Genomic DNA, 12,644 nt, shown 5'->3' with positions numbered 1-12,644 from the left:
CATGCTCCTCCATCAATAAACACACAGATTTATAAAACCAGAGTGGTGCCCTTCTGTGGAGCACACATTTTTCTATGGTTTGGACATAAAGTTTCATTTGTCAAGGCACTGCCTATGTAAATTATATTCTCTGTTCCTAATGCCATATGATGTTACTACTAACATCAACTTAATGCCAGAATTCTGCACTGGACTGGGGGGAAAGATGTAAGGAAAGCATAAAATCAAGACTCTTGTGATGCAAATGTCAGTGTAAATATTCACTGTTGCAGGTTGGCCTGAGCTTACAGGGCTGGTCAACAGGGGTTGAGTTGTTCTTCTGGCTTTGCAATACGGTTTGGATTCCAGTTGCAGAATTCTATAGAATGTGCATTTGAATTCAGCATAACTTAGTTGAAAGGGTAAGCAATTGTTCAGTGCATGGAATAAATAATATTAATCAGAAAATAGAGACATATAATTTAAATTTGTTTGGTGTCAGGGTGACAGAGTGGGCAGGTGAGGATGATAAACTTTTGCAATTCAAAAGAATAATTTCTGCAGTTGCTGCTTTCAAATGCCCAGTCTGTCATTAGTATAACCAGCAGTGATTTCAGTAATAGCAGAATCAGTTTTTTTTTGCCTGGGTGTTCTCTTAGTTATTTTTAAGAATGCAAGAATCAAGTAGTGTTTTTATAATTGTTAACAGGCAGAAGGTTTTAGCTATGTCACTTGCAAGTGCTGAGCACTGGCTCTGGCAGCCTTCACAGCATTTAAAAGCAGTTATTTGTGACTGCCCTATCACAGAACATGGTTATACATCAAAATAGTATTTTTTAATTCTGAAAAATCCCTGAAGATACCACTGGGTTCTGAATATGGCAGATGTGTTAGTGTGTTAGGATGACATAAGTCAGGCAATTTTTCCTTCACAGGACAGTTCTTTACTATGATCTGTTGAAACATCCATTTCAAAACAACCTCTATATTTACAATGGCAATTTTGCACATGCAAGCTGGGAATGTACAACATTTCAAATAGGAATTCTTACCAGGTAGTGGTAAGAATTCATATTTGAAGTTTAAATGTCTATTAAAATTTCACATGAACTTACTGCCACCCGTTCAGGAAGAAACTGCAAACACAAATCCCATATTTAGGTTAAAAAGTAGGAAAAATCTCTTTACTAAATTTCCACCTTATGAATTATTTTATAGAAAGCAGTAAGTTCTTTTTCAGCAGTGGAGAAGTCTGTTTTAATACTTAATGTCATAGTGGACCTATTTTTCTGATGACTTTGCTTTCCAGTTGGTTTGCTTTAGCAATCACAACTTATTTTTGTTCTTTTTCAGTTGAAGAGGGTGAATCTTCAGATTTTGCTTTGACCTGGGACTCGTCAGTGACTCAATCAGGTAAATATTTTAGGTTCTTCTGATTGCAAAAACTGCCAGAAAGCTGCCAGGCTTTTTACAGGAACTGTATTTTGTATGTCACATTCCTGTCTCAAATCCAAGACTACCCACTGCAACACAATTTTTATATCAGTTCCATATGGTCAATAAAATCTATTACACACAGAGACTAATATACTCTTATCCTCCAGAGAGCCATTCTTTCTTCTTGTGGGCACACTGAAACGGGTTGTGATTTCTCCAGTATAACCACTTTGAAGTTTTCTGCAATGGGCACTGTTACACATTCATTCCAATCTAATTACATAAAAGCTGCTTTAATAGGAATTTTAAGCCTCGGTCTCAACTGGAATGTGTGTATTTCTCCTCTCAGAGGAAATTGGAAAGTACTGTCAGGGCTGGAGAATAAAAGTGGTACATCGCCATGGTAGAAAGATTTAAAATTTGAGCAAGCTTTTGGTGTGCTTGACAGTGATAAACATGTGTCTAAAGCTCGTTCATCCATGTTAGGTCAATAATCTGAATAAAAAGAGGCTCAAGAAATTGAACAGGATAAATCAAGTTTGTCTGTGTAATATGTATTGATAACACATGCATGAGGATAAATGTCAGATTAGTTTGTGTTTAAAGTAACTAGCCCCATCTCAGTCACTGTGCCCCATGTAAAGATATTTTGCTGTCTGTTTTTAACATTTATGAGATGTTCAGAATATTTCTGATTTTGAAGCCAGTAAGTCTATTTCTGTGCTCTCTCCAACACTGGACTGTGCAATGGTATTTTCTTAAAAGCTCACCAGTGATATGGAAACAGCTGAGAAACTGAGCAGTAATATGAAAACCAACAGTGGTGTTGCATTTCTGGTTAGATGGTTTTTTAAGAGTCAGGGGGAGCCTGGCTCCGAGGGGACACTTTCTTACCACAGTGAGCATCTCTCTGGTCTCAAAGGCACGAGCTGCCTTTGCGTGGCACTTTGTGGCCTTTCACATTTGTACCCACTGCGCTCTCGGATGCATCTTCTGGGGCACTGGATGCATCTTCTCTGGGCACTCTGGCTGCTTGGAGGGGTTTGTTTTCACTAGTCTTTGATAGCAAATATTGCTGCTGCTGCTCCAAACCCCCAGCTGTGATATGGAAGGCCCCTTTGTGCCTGGAGCTAACGGTGCATGAAAAGAGCGCTCGCCAGCTCTCTTGCTTGACCTTCATCTCAAGCAGCACTGCAGTGGAGTTACCAGTGTTATCTATCACAAGTCTGGAAGTGTATTACATTCAAAATAGCCTATGGTTCAAAACAATGACCAAAAAATTTCTGTGCACAGCAGAGTTAATTTGGGGTTGGTATTGGTGACTATGCCTTAAGTGAAAGACAGACTGTGAAAGGCTTTTACCAAGTTAGTTGAGTCTCCATTTTTCTTCATTTATTCCCACAATTACAGCTCTCATTCAAGAAATCGGATGTGGGAGAAATGTATTGTATGCATGATTTATGGCAGCTTTAGGAAAATGTGTGTTAATTGAGAGGGTTTCTTCTTAACACATTTAGTAGCTACAGATGTCAATCTTGTATGTGTAAAAGATACTGTATCCTGTCAAGCTGGGATGCAGTACATAGCACATAAGTTGCAGGTTGGAATATGATTGAGGAACTACACAGAAAAAGCTTAAATATCCCCAGTTTGTGGTGGTGTGGCTGTGTGGAGTCACTGGCTCTTGTGTGGTGTGGCTCCACAGCTATATTCAGTAACTGAAACCAGTCCCTCAGTCCCTGTGTGCAAGACTTTCATTATGTTCTTTTATGATCTTCCTGTTTGCATTAGCTTCAGTAGTGTGATGTTGAAGTTCAATAAAGGGTGAAAAAACATGCTTCAATTTCTTGTTTCATGTCCCTTCCTTCCCTGGCCCAAAATGACAAAATTGCCTCCCCTTCCTCAACTCCCCCGAAAGGAAAAAAAACCCCAAAGGCCAAACCTGGGACTTGTTAACTCTGAAACATTTGCCAGATGTTTCAAATTAACATATTTCTCTCCCTCTTTCTCCTGTATGTGTTTGTACATCTCTGTGTGTGTGCAAACACATACAAAATGACTTCTGAAAAATTCTGCTGGCACTCTGCACAGCCGCTGTGGGCTGGGGGAGTCATGGTCCCAGGTTTGGGGTAGTCTGTAGGAACAGCAAGAGCTGTTACAGGTAGAAAGTAAACTTTAAGCTTTTTAAAAATATATAAATATATTTTTCAGCTAGTGAAATAACTATATAAGTGCATCTGTGGGGAAAAAAGGAGCTTTTGCTGCTATATTTTATTTTCTTCATCTAACCAGTAGAAGGTATTCTGAAAAAAATTTTGGTGAGTATGAGTTGAGTCTGCAGTCATGAGTCTTGTCTAGGTGGCTCTGATGACCATCTGTCCTTGGTGTGCCAAACATGGGGCTCCAAGCTCGGTGTCTCCTGGGGGAGCTTCTCTGCTCCTGGCACGTACTGAGGGTGCACAGCCTGCACATCCCTGACCGCACCATGGCACTGGGCAAGGGCTGCTCGTGGGAGCTGCTGAGTGCAGCCCATGGAAACTTGGCTGTGAACACCATGACAAAAGAAATCCTGTGCTCAGATGGGTCTGTTTGGTGCTGGCTTGGTACAGCACCATCCTTTTTCTTCTGGAAGAGCATGTGCACAAGTTGCTCTCTGCTCTGGCATAACTGCTGGTTCCCGGTAAAATCTGCCAAGGCAAAATGCTTTGCAAGATTCCAGCCTGTGGTATAGTTGTACTGAGGAATTTATTCCAGTACTTCAAATACAGCTGGAAATAGCTGGTTTTTTTTGTTTTTTTTTTTTTTTTAGTAACAATGACTTAAAGGCTGTGCATAATAACCTAGAGAATAAAAAAAACCATAGAAGGGGCAGAGGCTGCCCTTGCAGCAGGGTGAGTAATCTGAGTGTCCACCAGTACTGTTTAACAATAGGCATATAGCAAATTTCCTTCCTCTTCAGGTTTTGTAAACATCTTTTACTTAATGCTTAATGTAAAAGGAAGAAAAAAACCCTTTTCCTTTCCTCCCTTAATCCAAGGACTTAGTTTGTTGTTGAATAGCTGGTCAGGCATGTTTTGCTGCCTAAGAGGCAGAGATGTTTTCTGTTCCAGAGGAACAGTGTAGCTGAGTACTTCTTCCCCCTGCTTTCCCCCCCACCACCCTTAACACACGTGCAGCCCCTTGCAGCCTGTCTGTCCTTCTCCAAAAATGTCACTGGGGTTGGACTGGGCAGGGCTGCTGGGGGCCAGGCAAGTGCCCACCTCTGCTCTGCAAAAGGGGTTCTGGCTTCTTCAAGGCCGAGACAAAAATAAGGTTCAATACTCGCAAAACAAAGGTCCAGTCAGACAATGCTGCATTTCTGTTGCAATACATCACCAGGGTATTATCTTGAGGAGCAAAAAGGGACATTTTTAAAGAAGTAAAAAGTCTTACTAAATATATAGAGAATTTAAGGCATTTTAAAGACCTATGAAAGCATTTTATATGGGAGTTGCTGGGGAGTTTCTCATTAGCCTGACTGTGAGGCCCCAGGGAATCTTGGCCGAATTGTCTGGGGCAAACAGAGCAGATTCTGTCTTCTCCTCAGGAGCCTGCAGACCTAAAAGCCTAATTTTTTTTGTGTCTGCTTTTGAGGTAGTTGAAGGTATCTTGTTTTTCTCTGCAGCTACATGTTACAGTACTGATCAAGAAAGAGTTTTGGAAATAGGGAGCTGTGGACCATGTCCTGAGTGCTGGGGACAAATGGCCCTGGGTATGTCTCTGTGCACGAGTGTTTGCAGAGCGTGGGGGTTCTTTGCAGTGTTTGCAACAGGAAAGGCCTCTCAGTGCCCAGCCATCCATTAGCACATAACATTAGTGTAATTCAATTATAACATTCCAGAAATCATAAAAATAAATTACAGGTTGGTATTCCCTGCTTTCCCCATTAGCTCCAAATTTCCTGTCCCTGCCACCGAGCTCGCAGCAGCAGCTGGGCACACGTGTGAGGGACATGTTAACACAGCACAGCATGGGGAAAAAAACCAAAACACAATATTTTAGGACACAGATATTTGATGTTTTTCTGTTAAGATTTCTCCCCCATGCTTTTTTATGCAGTACACCATTTTAGATTTTTAATTGCATTCTGCAATTTCTTTTAAAGTTTCTCTTCTTTCAGGGGAAAGAAAAGGGGAAGCAGCAGCTTTTCAGAAATGAACCACAAAATAAAGGAAAACCATCCTGTGGTCACTCATTTTCCTCTCTTATGCTTTGCATGGCATCTCCCAGCTATGTAAATCAAAATTTTCACTTGGTATCTCTAGAGAAGCACCATCTTGACACAATTTGGAGACTTTCTTTTTCTGCAGGGCTACCAGAGCCCATGCTGAGGTGTTTTTAATGCTGTCTCTGCTGCTAGGGGCTCGCATTGCCTGTTCCCTCCTGGCTGTTCCCTCTGTTCTCCTCCTCTTTCAGTCCTCTGATCCTTGTGCTGCATTGTCTGTTCCCAGTGTTGAAGGTTTCTGTTCTCCTCTGTTCTGTGGAGTTGGGTTTAATTTTGGCTTCTTGGGAAAGCTGGGGTCTCATGAAGCAAACAGAGACTCACTGCTGCAAGTATTCTTGCCTTAACTTTTCCCCATTTTCTGTTTATTGAAATAAGTGACAGAAAATGTGTTCTCCTGCCTCACCTTTCCCCTTGGGGAGGCCTGTTTTGCCTACACAGCTGGTTGTCCACCCAGCTTTCCTCCAGCACTCTGGGCTTGCATGGGCCACTCTTGCTGCCTGAGACCAAGAGCAGCAGCCTGCCAGGGCCCCTGTCCCTCGTGGTGTCCCAGTACCCAGAGCTGTCCCTGCCCTCTGCCTGTGGGCATGGGCTGTGCCAGGAGCATTCAGGGAGTTTGGGTGAGGGAAACTCCACAGACACCAAATTCCTTTTCTCTATTCCTATGTGCATTGGATTTTGTCTCATTTAACTTCTAATAGCAAAATGCAGAAAAACACAACATGAAATTCTGGGATCTCTGCTGCAAGGCACTGGAAAGGTCAGTTGGAATTCAGAGGGCATTAGAAACCTGTTATTTTGCAAGTACTCTACCTGTCCTCAGTGCCTACACAAGCTCAGATATCTTCTAGAAGCTGATTTCATTAGTAAATCAGTATGAGAAGATTCTGATTACACTGGGTAAGGATTTACAAAGAAATAAATCTTTGAATTTCACAAAGAACATAAAAGACTTTGGTAACTTTTTTAGTTGAATATTTTTTCAGTATACTGTGAGATCTCAGCTGGGTGACTTTCTTGTGTTGGTGTAAAAAATGTCATCCTTGTCCCTGCATTGACCTGTGGGGTGCAGCCCAGTCATAAAGTCTGAGGGTCTCAAAATTTTAAACATCTGCTCTGGAAGCATGCAGAACCCAGAAAAATGCAAACAAGAAATGAAGCTTGGAATGTTTGCAGCTCAGGTTACTGCATTCCCCACTTATAAGTTGAGATTTTATTTTCCTTCGTAATGTGTGGGGTTTTATGATGTCACATTGTAGTATGTTATTTTAGAAGAGAAAAATAATTCTCATTTCCTAATTATAAAATCTATTTTTAGCATTACTATTTTACAGATAAATACTAATTTATATATATTTATTTAAAGAAAGTGCTTTTGATAGTGTTTTATCAAATGGAATATGAAGTAAGAGTAAGTACCTGATACTCAGATAACGTGATAGATGAACATCCTAGATGGATGTAAGATTTTTGTAGCTGGATAATACAAAAAGAAACAAAACAAGTAATTCTAAACCCTTCCCAGATTCCTGTGTTTGTGGGAGTCAGGGCACAGCTCTGTATCTGCAGGCACAAGAGCTTCCTGCGAGCAAGGCTCTGCTCCCAGCACTGCTGGGCTGCAGGGCAGTGCACGTGGGGCTGCAGGAGGGAGCACTTGGCTGGAGTGGCAGGGTGGTTCCTGGGGGTCCCTGAAGGCCAGGTGACATCCTGCAGCTGTAGCACCTCCAGGGGAAGGAGCAGTACAAAAATGGGATTTGTTGGTGCATGCAGAGCAGCCCTGACACATGCGCTGGTGTGGAAGCAGCCACCCTGCAAAGCTCCGAGGTTCCCTGGTGGAGCGGCACCATAGGTGTTCCCCTCTTGTTTGGGGAGGGGATCTCGAGCAAGAAGGAGAGATATTCACATGTGAACACAGCATGGGTGTCAGTATTTAAATTAGAAGCACACACCTGTGTATTACAGCGTTTCCTAGAAAATACTTACTATTAAAAATGTTAATTGGGAAAATTATAGCGATAGCACAGAGGAGGAGAATTAATTTCCATGGTACAAGAGGTGAGGAAGAAAAGCTCATTTCAAAGTGAGCTGTCAAGTTCTCCCCCTACCCCATCACCCACCATTTCCCAGCCTTCTTAAAGACAATGTACACAGGAAAGCTGGTCTGCTTAAAGGAAGCTGAGCAAGTGTAGTGCATTGCAGCATGTCATTGGTGCCTAAAGCCAGCCCTCCTAATTGCTACAGGCTACAACTGTAAAAGAGAGGATTTCTGCAGGGTCATAGCCTCGCCTACCCTTGTGAACAAAGCCCCAAGAACTGATGTGTGCACTGGGATGCTGGAAGTGCATCAGGATTGGTAATGGGCGGCAAGGTTTCAGTCAAGTCTGGGAATTCCTCTGGGGTCATTAGGATAACCTCATCTGAAGTCTTGTGAGCTTGTTGTATGGGCTGGTGTGGGGCTGCTGTGGGTTTGGGAATGTTCCCAGAGGGTCTTCTGGCAGCAGCATCCTGCCAGGTTCACAAGCATGCCACCAGCATGGATGGCTGCATACTGATGTTCTGGGGTAGGCAGGGGCCAACCTCGCCAGGGCTGCATTCCTGTCTCGCCAGCATTTTTCTCCCTCTGACAAATGTGGTTTTTATCTAAAAGTGTGCCTGTTGGTACTTTACCTGCTGGGAGATTGCAACACTGTTCCATTTCCTAGCACAGACTGAAGGAAGCCAATCCTTTTCGTGGGTGGCCCATCAGGAGCAGCCTTCCTGGCTCTCCTGGGCTTGCTTGGTCTCCTCCAGGCATGAAAATCCTGGTGTAGGATCTGCCATTGAGCTGGAGTGAGTGCTGGAGAAGAGGAAGGCACAGCACCTTCCTATCTTCTTCCATTCTTGTGTTTCTTTCAGTGGTGCCACCTTGTTCTCCCTTGCTGCCCAAGTGAAGGGCTGTGATTAGATAACCATATTTTGTGTTTTTAAGTAGAAGTTATATCTGTTGTTTATGAAATTTCAGGGGCACAGCTAGGAGTAATATTCTAAGGTAAAGCAAAGGAGATGCTAGAAATGCTGAATATCAGGAAACATTTCCAGGTAGTGGGATCTTATAGCCTGGTATCATCTTCCTTTACTTTGGTAATTTACAAATTAGACTGGACAAAGCATTTGAAAATACAGTATAGGAATGGTCTTATATCCGCAGAAGGATGGTTAAAATCAGCTGATAAATCCTTCTCATCTCTAATTGATCCAATTCTGCTGCATTCTGGATTTGCTAATCTGCAGATTTGAGCAGACAGAATGGTCAGGCAAATTGTGCTTTCTAGAGCTTATTTCAGTAAATATTTTAATGTAGGATCTCAAAGCACTTGCAAATGCTAATTAAGCCTCCCAGCCTAGGAGGAAGTCTTCCTTGTGCCACATATTCACACTACTTTGCATTATTCAGCATGCACAATGCTGCAGGTTGACCTTCCCTAAAGGGCTCTGGCTTTGGAACTGATGGGCACTTGCCAGCCTATCCTGCTTTGAGTCATTTCTGCAGGTCAGTGGCTTTGCTTTTCCAAATCTGCCTTGTCTGGCTGGTAGGAGTGGGGGAAGCTGAAACCATGCTGCCGTAGTGATTGCAGTGGGTTTTACCTTTGTGAAAGCAGACAGCTGGAGAGTTGAACAAAAGTCTCCTGGTGAACAATTTCTTTGGTTTTCACAGAAACTTGTTCTCGTTTGACTGGTTTATACTTTGCAGTTGTAACTGGTAGCTCAAAGCTCCCAGCCCGAATAAATGTAGAACAAGAATAGTAGAATATATTATGTTGGTCTGTTGCTTAAACAAGAAAAATCAATAAAATATAATGCCACAGTGGTGAATCCCCAGTAATCATTCTTCTTAAGAAAAAAACAAACCATGGCAGTCATGAGAATGGGGTTTTATAAACAAGGTTGTAAAAGAAGAAAAATAAATGGAATGAACAAGCTGCACTGCTTTGCGTTCTGCGCTAAGAACATTGATATGAAACTCTGCAATGAAGAAATGTGTGAAATTTATGATGCTTTGCCCAAAAATCTTTGCTTGTTCAGTACAGGAAACTAGAATAATTTGGGTTGGAAGGGACCTCTAGTGGGTCTTGTTCAACATTGACCTGACTTGTAAAAGTTGTGTAGACTTTACTATGCTATTTTTGGTTATATTGTCTTAAACTGTTTAGCTTATCATGGACCAAGTATTGTTACTGTAGTATAAAAATGTGTAGCAAACAAAAATTAAGGCCATAATAGGAGATATGCACTAAATGCATTTCTGTCTTTTAGTATAAAGTAGCCTTTTTCCAGTCTCACTACAGGGAATTGCGATGTCACTGTTAAAATAAACCAAGCTCATCTCATAACCTTGTATTTGTTGTGTATAAATTCAAATGAGAAAACTCTTAAATGGGACCATTTATAATGAGATTTGAGATACCCTATAGCTCTCACTTGGAGACTAGTGACCTTTGTCTTCTTTGGGGCTGAGTAACAGCACAATGAAGATTTAATAGATGTGTGCAGAGACCTGGCAGTAGACTAGGGTGTGTGTGGAAGAGGTGCTCAATGTGTCTTGCTCTACACATTTTTGAATTCCTCACTCTTGGGACTGGAGTGCTGCCTGCTGGTGTGTATCATACTCGTGCTTCCTTTCTCCCTTGGATGGCTTTGGTGTTCGCTAGTAGAAATTATTAGACAGTCACAGAACACTAAAGAGAGGAAAAAACCCACACACTTTGCTTGGAAGCAGTCTGTGTTGCATAAAGCTCTGACAAGATCAAGCCTCTAATTAAATTATCTGGCACGTGGGCAATTCTGTTCCGAGATCTGCTGAGCTAATGTGTAGCCATTAGCTCATACAACCACCAAATCAGAAGTACCAAAGAGACAATTTGCATAGGGCCACAGCGTGTTTTAAAAAATTCTGGTGAGTTGTGAAGCCTGTAATGTTAATTGCCAGTTAGCACATTGTAATTGCTGTAATTATTTGCAAGTAAAATGATGTAAGGGACTTAACATTGTACTTTTCTTTAACACTTCACATGTTGGTGATCCACTAAATCTCCCACTTAAGAGTTTTGCTGGTTATTCTAAGAGCTTGACAGCCACTTGCTGAAGTCTGATCTCATCCACAAGCTTGCCATTCTGCCTGTTGGCTTTAATACTGAGCGGTGGCTTTCTGAAGTCTATATTAAAAAAAAAAGGCAATAAAATAATAACTGCAAATGCCTGCTGCTGACCAGTGAGAGCACAGGCAGCCCTGCAGCCGGCCGTGCTGGAGCCCAGCTGGGAGAGAGCCCTCCGCACAAATTGCCAAGTCTATTGCCTCCCACCGCCACGGCGCGGAAGTGGGCCAAAAGCTCCTCCGTATGGGATTAAAGGGATGTGTAATAGATTAAAGATCAAAAATGTTAATTAAGAAATGGTCTTTTCTAATAAGATGCCTTCAAGGGCATGGTACCAAAAATGAGGCAATATCTCATTTTGGCAACAGCTCAGGGTTGTAATGAAGCTGGAGCAGGGGGGCTAAGGGGAGAAAGAAGGGATGCCTCCTGTTCAAGGCAACTCCTTCAGAAGGGGAAATCAATTAGCAGTAAAAATGTAAACATGTGAGTCCGAACGAGCTTACTCTGAATGCTGCTGAACAGTGTGGAGTTAGAGGTACACGTTTTAGCTTTCCTTCAGGATAAGTTGGTAGTTTGCAGCAGATAAACAAGGACTCTTTCAGTTTACTGGTATTTAAACATCAGCCTCGTAATTTAGCTGAAAATAACCAGTGTTGTTGAAAGCTTTGATGCATTTGCAGTGAATCTGTTCAATATATTTTAGTGATGTAATCATCTAGATATAGAAAATTCACTGTCTTTGTTGCTGTGTTGAAATTTGTAGGTGTAATGTTTGGGTAAAGGCTTATTTCTCCTCAGAAAAGGGAGAGCCACCACTCTGCACTCGCATGTTCTAGGCACCTGCAGCAGGGAAAGTTGTTTTGCAAATAAATTGATATGCAAGCGTTGCTGATGTGTTTCAAACACGAAAGATGCTTTTAAGAGCTGTGAAATATTATTGCATCATTATGACTAAAGAAAACATGCTTTTTCTTAAACTTGAGCGTTTTAGTCAGTGAGCCCACTGTTACATTTTCTTAGTAGACTCATCAAAGCTCCAAAAGGAAAATTCAGATGTTTAACAGTGCTTTTTCCTTGTGTAGAATGATGGGATTGCATGTGTCACACCATCCCAGTTTCCCCTCCAAGCACCTTGGTACTGCAAGCTGCAGCATTTCTGAAGGAAGTTATTTGCCAGCATAAAATGGAAGGACCCTGTAGGCAAATTTCTTCTCTAATAGTTGGAAGTTTTTGCTTGGATAAAGAAAATCACCGACATGGTGGGATCTCCATGCAGTATGTGTATGTGTTTTAAGGCTCTGAGTGTTGCTTGAACCAAAGCCAGAGAGAATTTTCAGCTTGACAGAAATACAGTGGGAAGGAGCTTGCTGGTCATGTCTCTCTATGTGTGTAGTGAGCTGGGGCCGACTAAAGCACCTTGGTAGAAAAAGTCCTCTGAGAAGGGTCTGAAATTTAGATTGGTTGATCTATCTGTGTATATTTTATTTTAATCCATTGTGTTCTCCTTGAGAGGAGGAGTGATGGTTTTGCCCTGAAAGGCTTTTTGGACCCCTTGAGCTGGGCGTGGTGTAGACTTGTGCTTATTGGTATTATTTAGCTTGGATAGGGGCTATAGGTGACTTAGGACTAAATTCCTGTGCCCTGATTTTGTCAGATGAGTAAATACAAATAGAGATAGTGGTTGTTTCCATTCACAGAAAGCAAATCAGAGAACTATTTCTTTCTTATTCAAATAAGATGTTTTTGTGGTTTGTAAATGTATCATTTTGACAGACTGATTAGTTCCATCTTGATTTCACTTATGGTTTTTGTTAAAAGAAATGTGTAACTTGGAC

General features: G+C 41.8%; 1 protein-coding gene across 2 annotated transcripts in view; it reads left to right on the top strand.

Moving 5' to 3' along the window:
- Window positions 1–1,332: 1,332 nt before the first annotated feature.
- The window catches only part of ZNF423 (zinc finger protein 423), a 184,721-nt gene continuing 173,409 nt past the window's right edge, over window positions 1,333–12,644 (top strand). For both annotated transcript variants that reach the window (XM_005426440.3, XM_031061466.1), the window contains exon 1: window positions 1,333–1,392. The gene's annotated coding sequence lies outside the window, so the exon portion shown is untranslated. The remainder of the gene's footprint in view (window positions 1,393–12,644) is intronic.

This window comes from Geospiza fortis, unplaced genomic scaffold (genome assembly GCF_000277835.1).
Source record: "Geospiza fortis unplaced genomic scaffold, GeoFor_1.0 scaffold405, whole genome shotgun sequence".
Classification (NCBI taxonomy): Eukaryota; Metazoa; Chordata; class Aves; order Passeriformes; family Thraupidae; genus Geospiza; species Geospiza fortis.
This window is presented reverse-complemented; position numbering and strand designations above follow the sequence as displayed.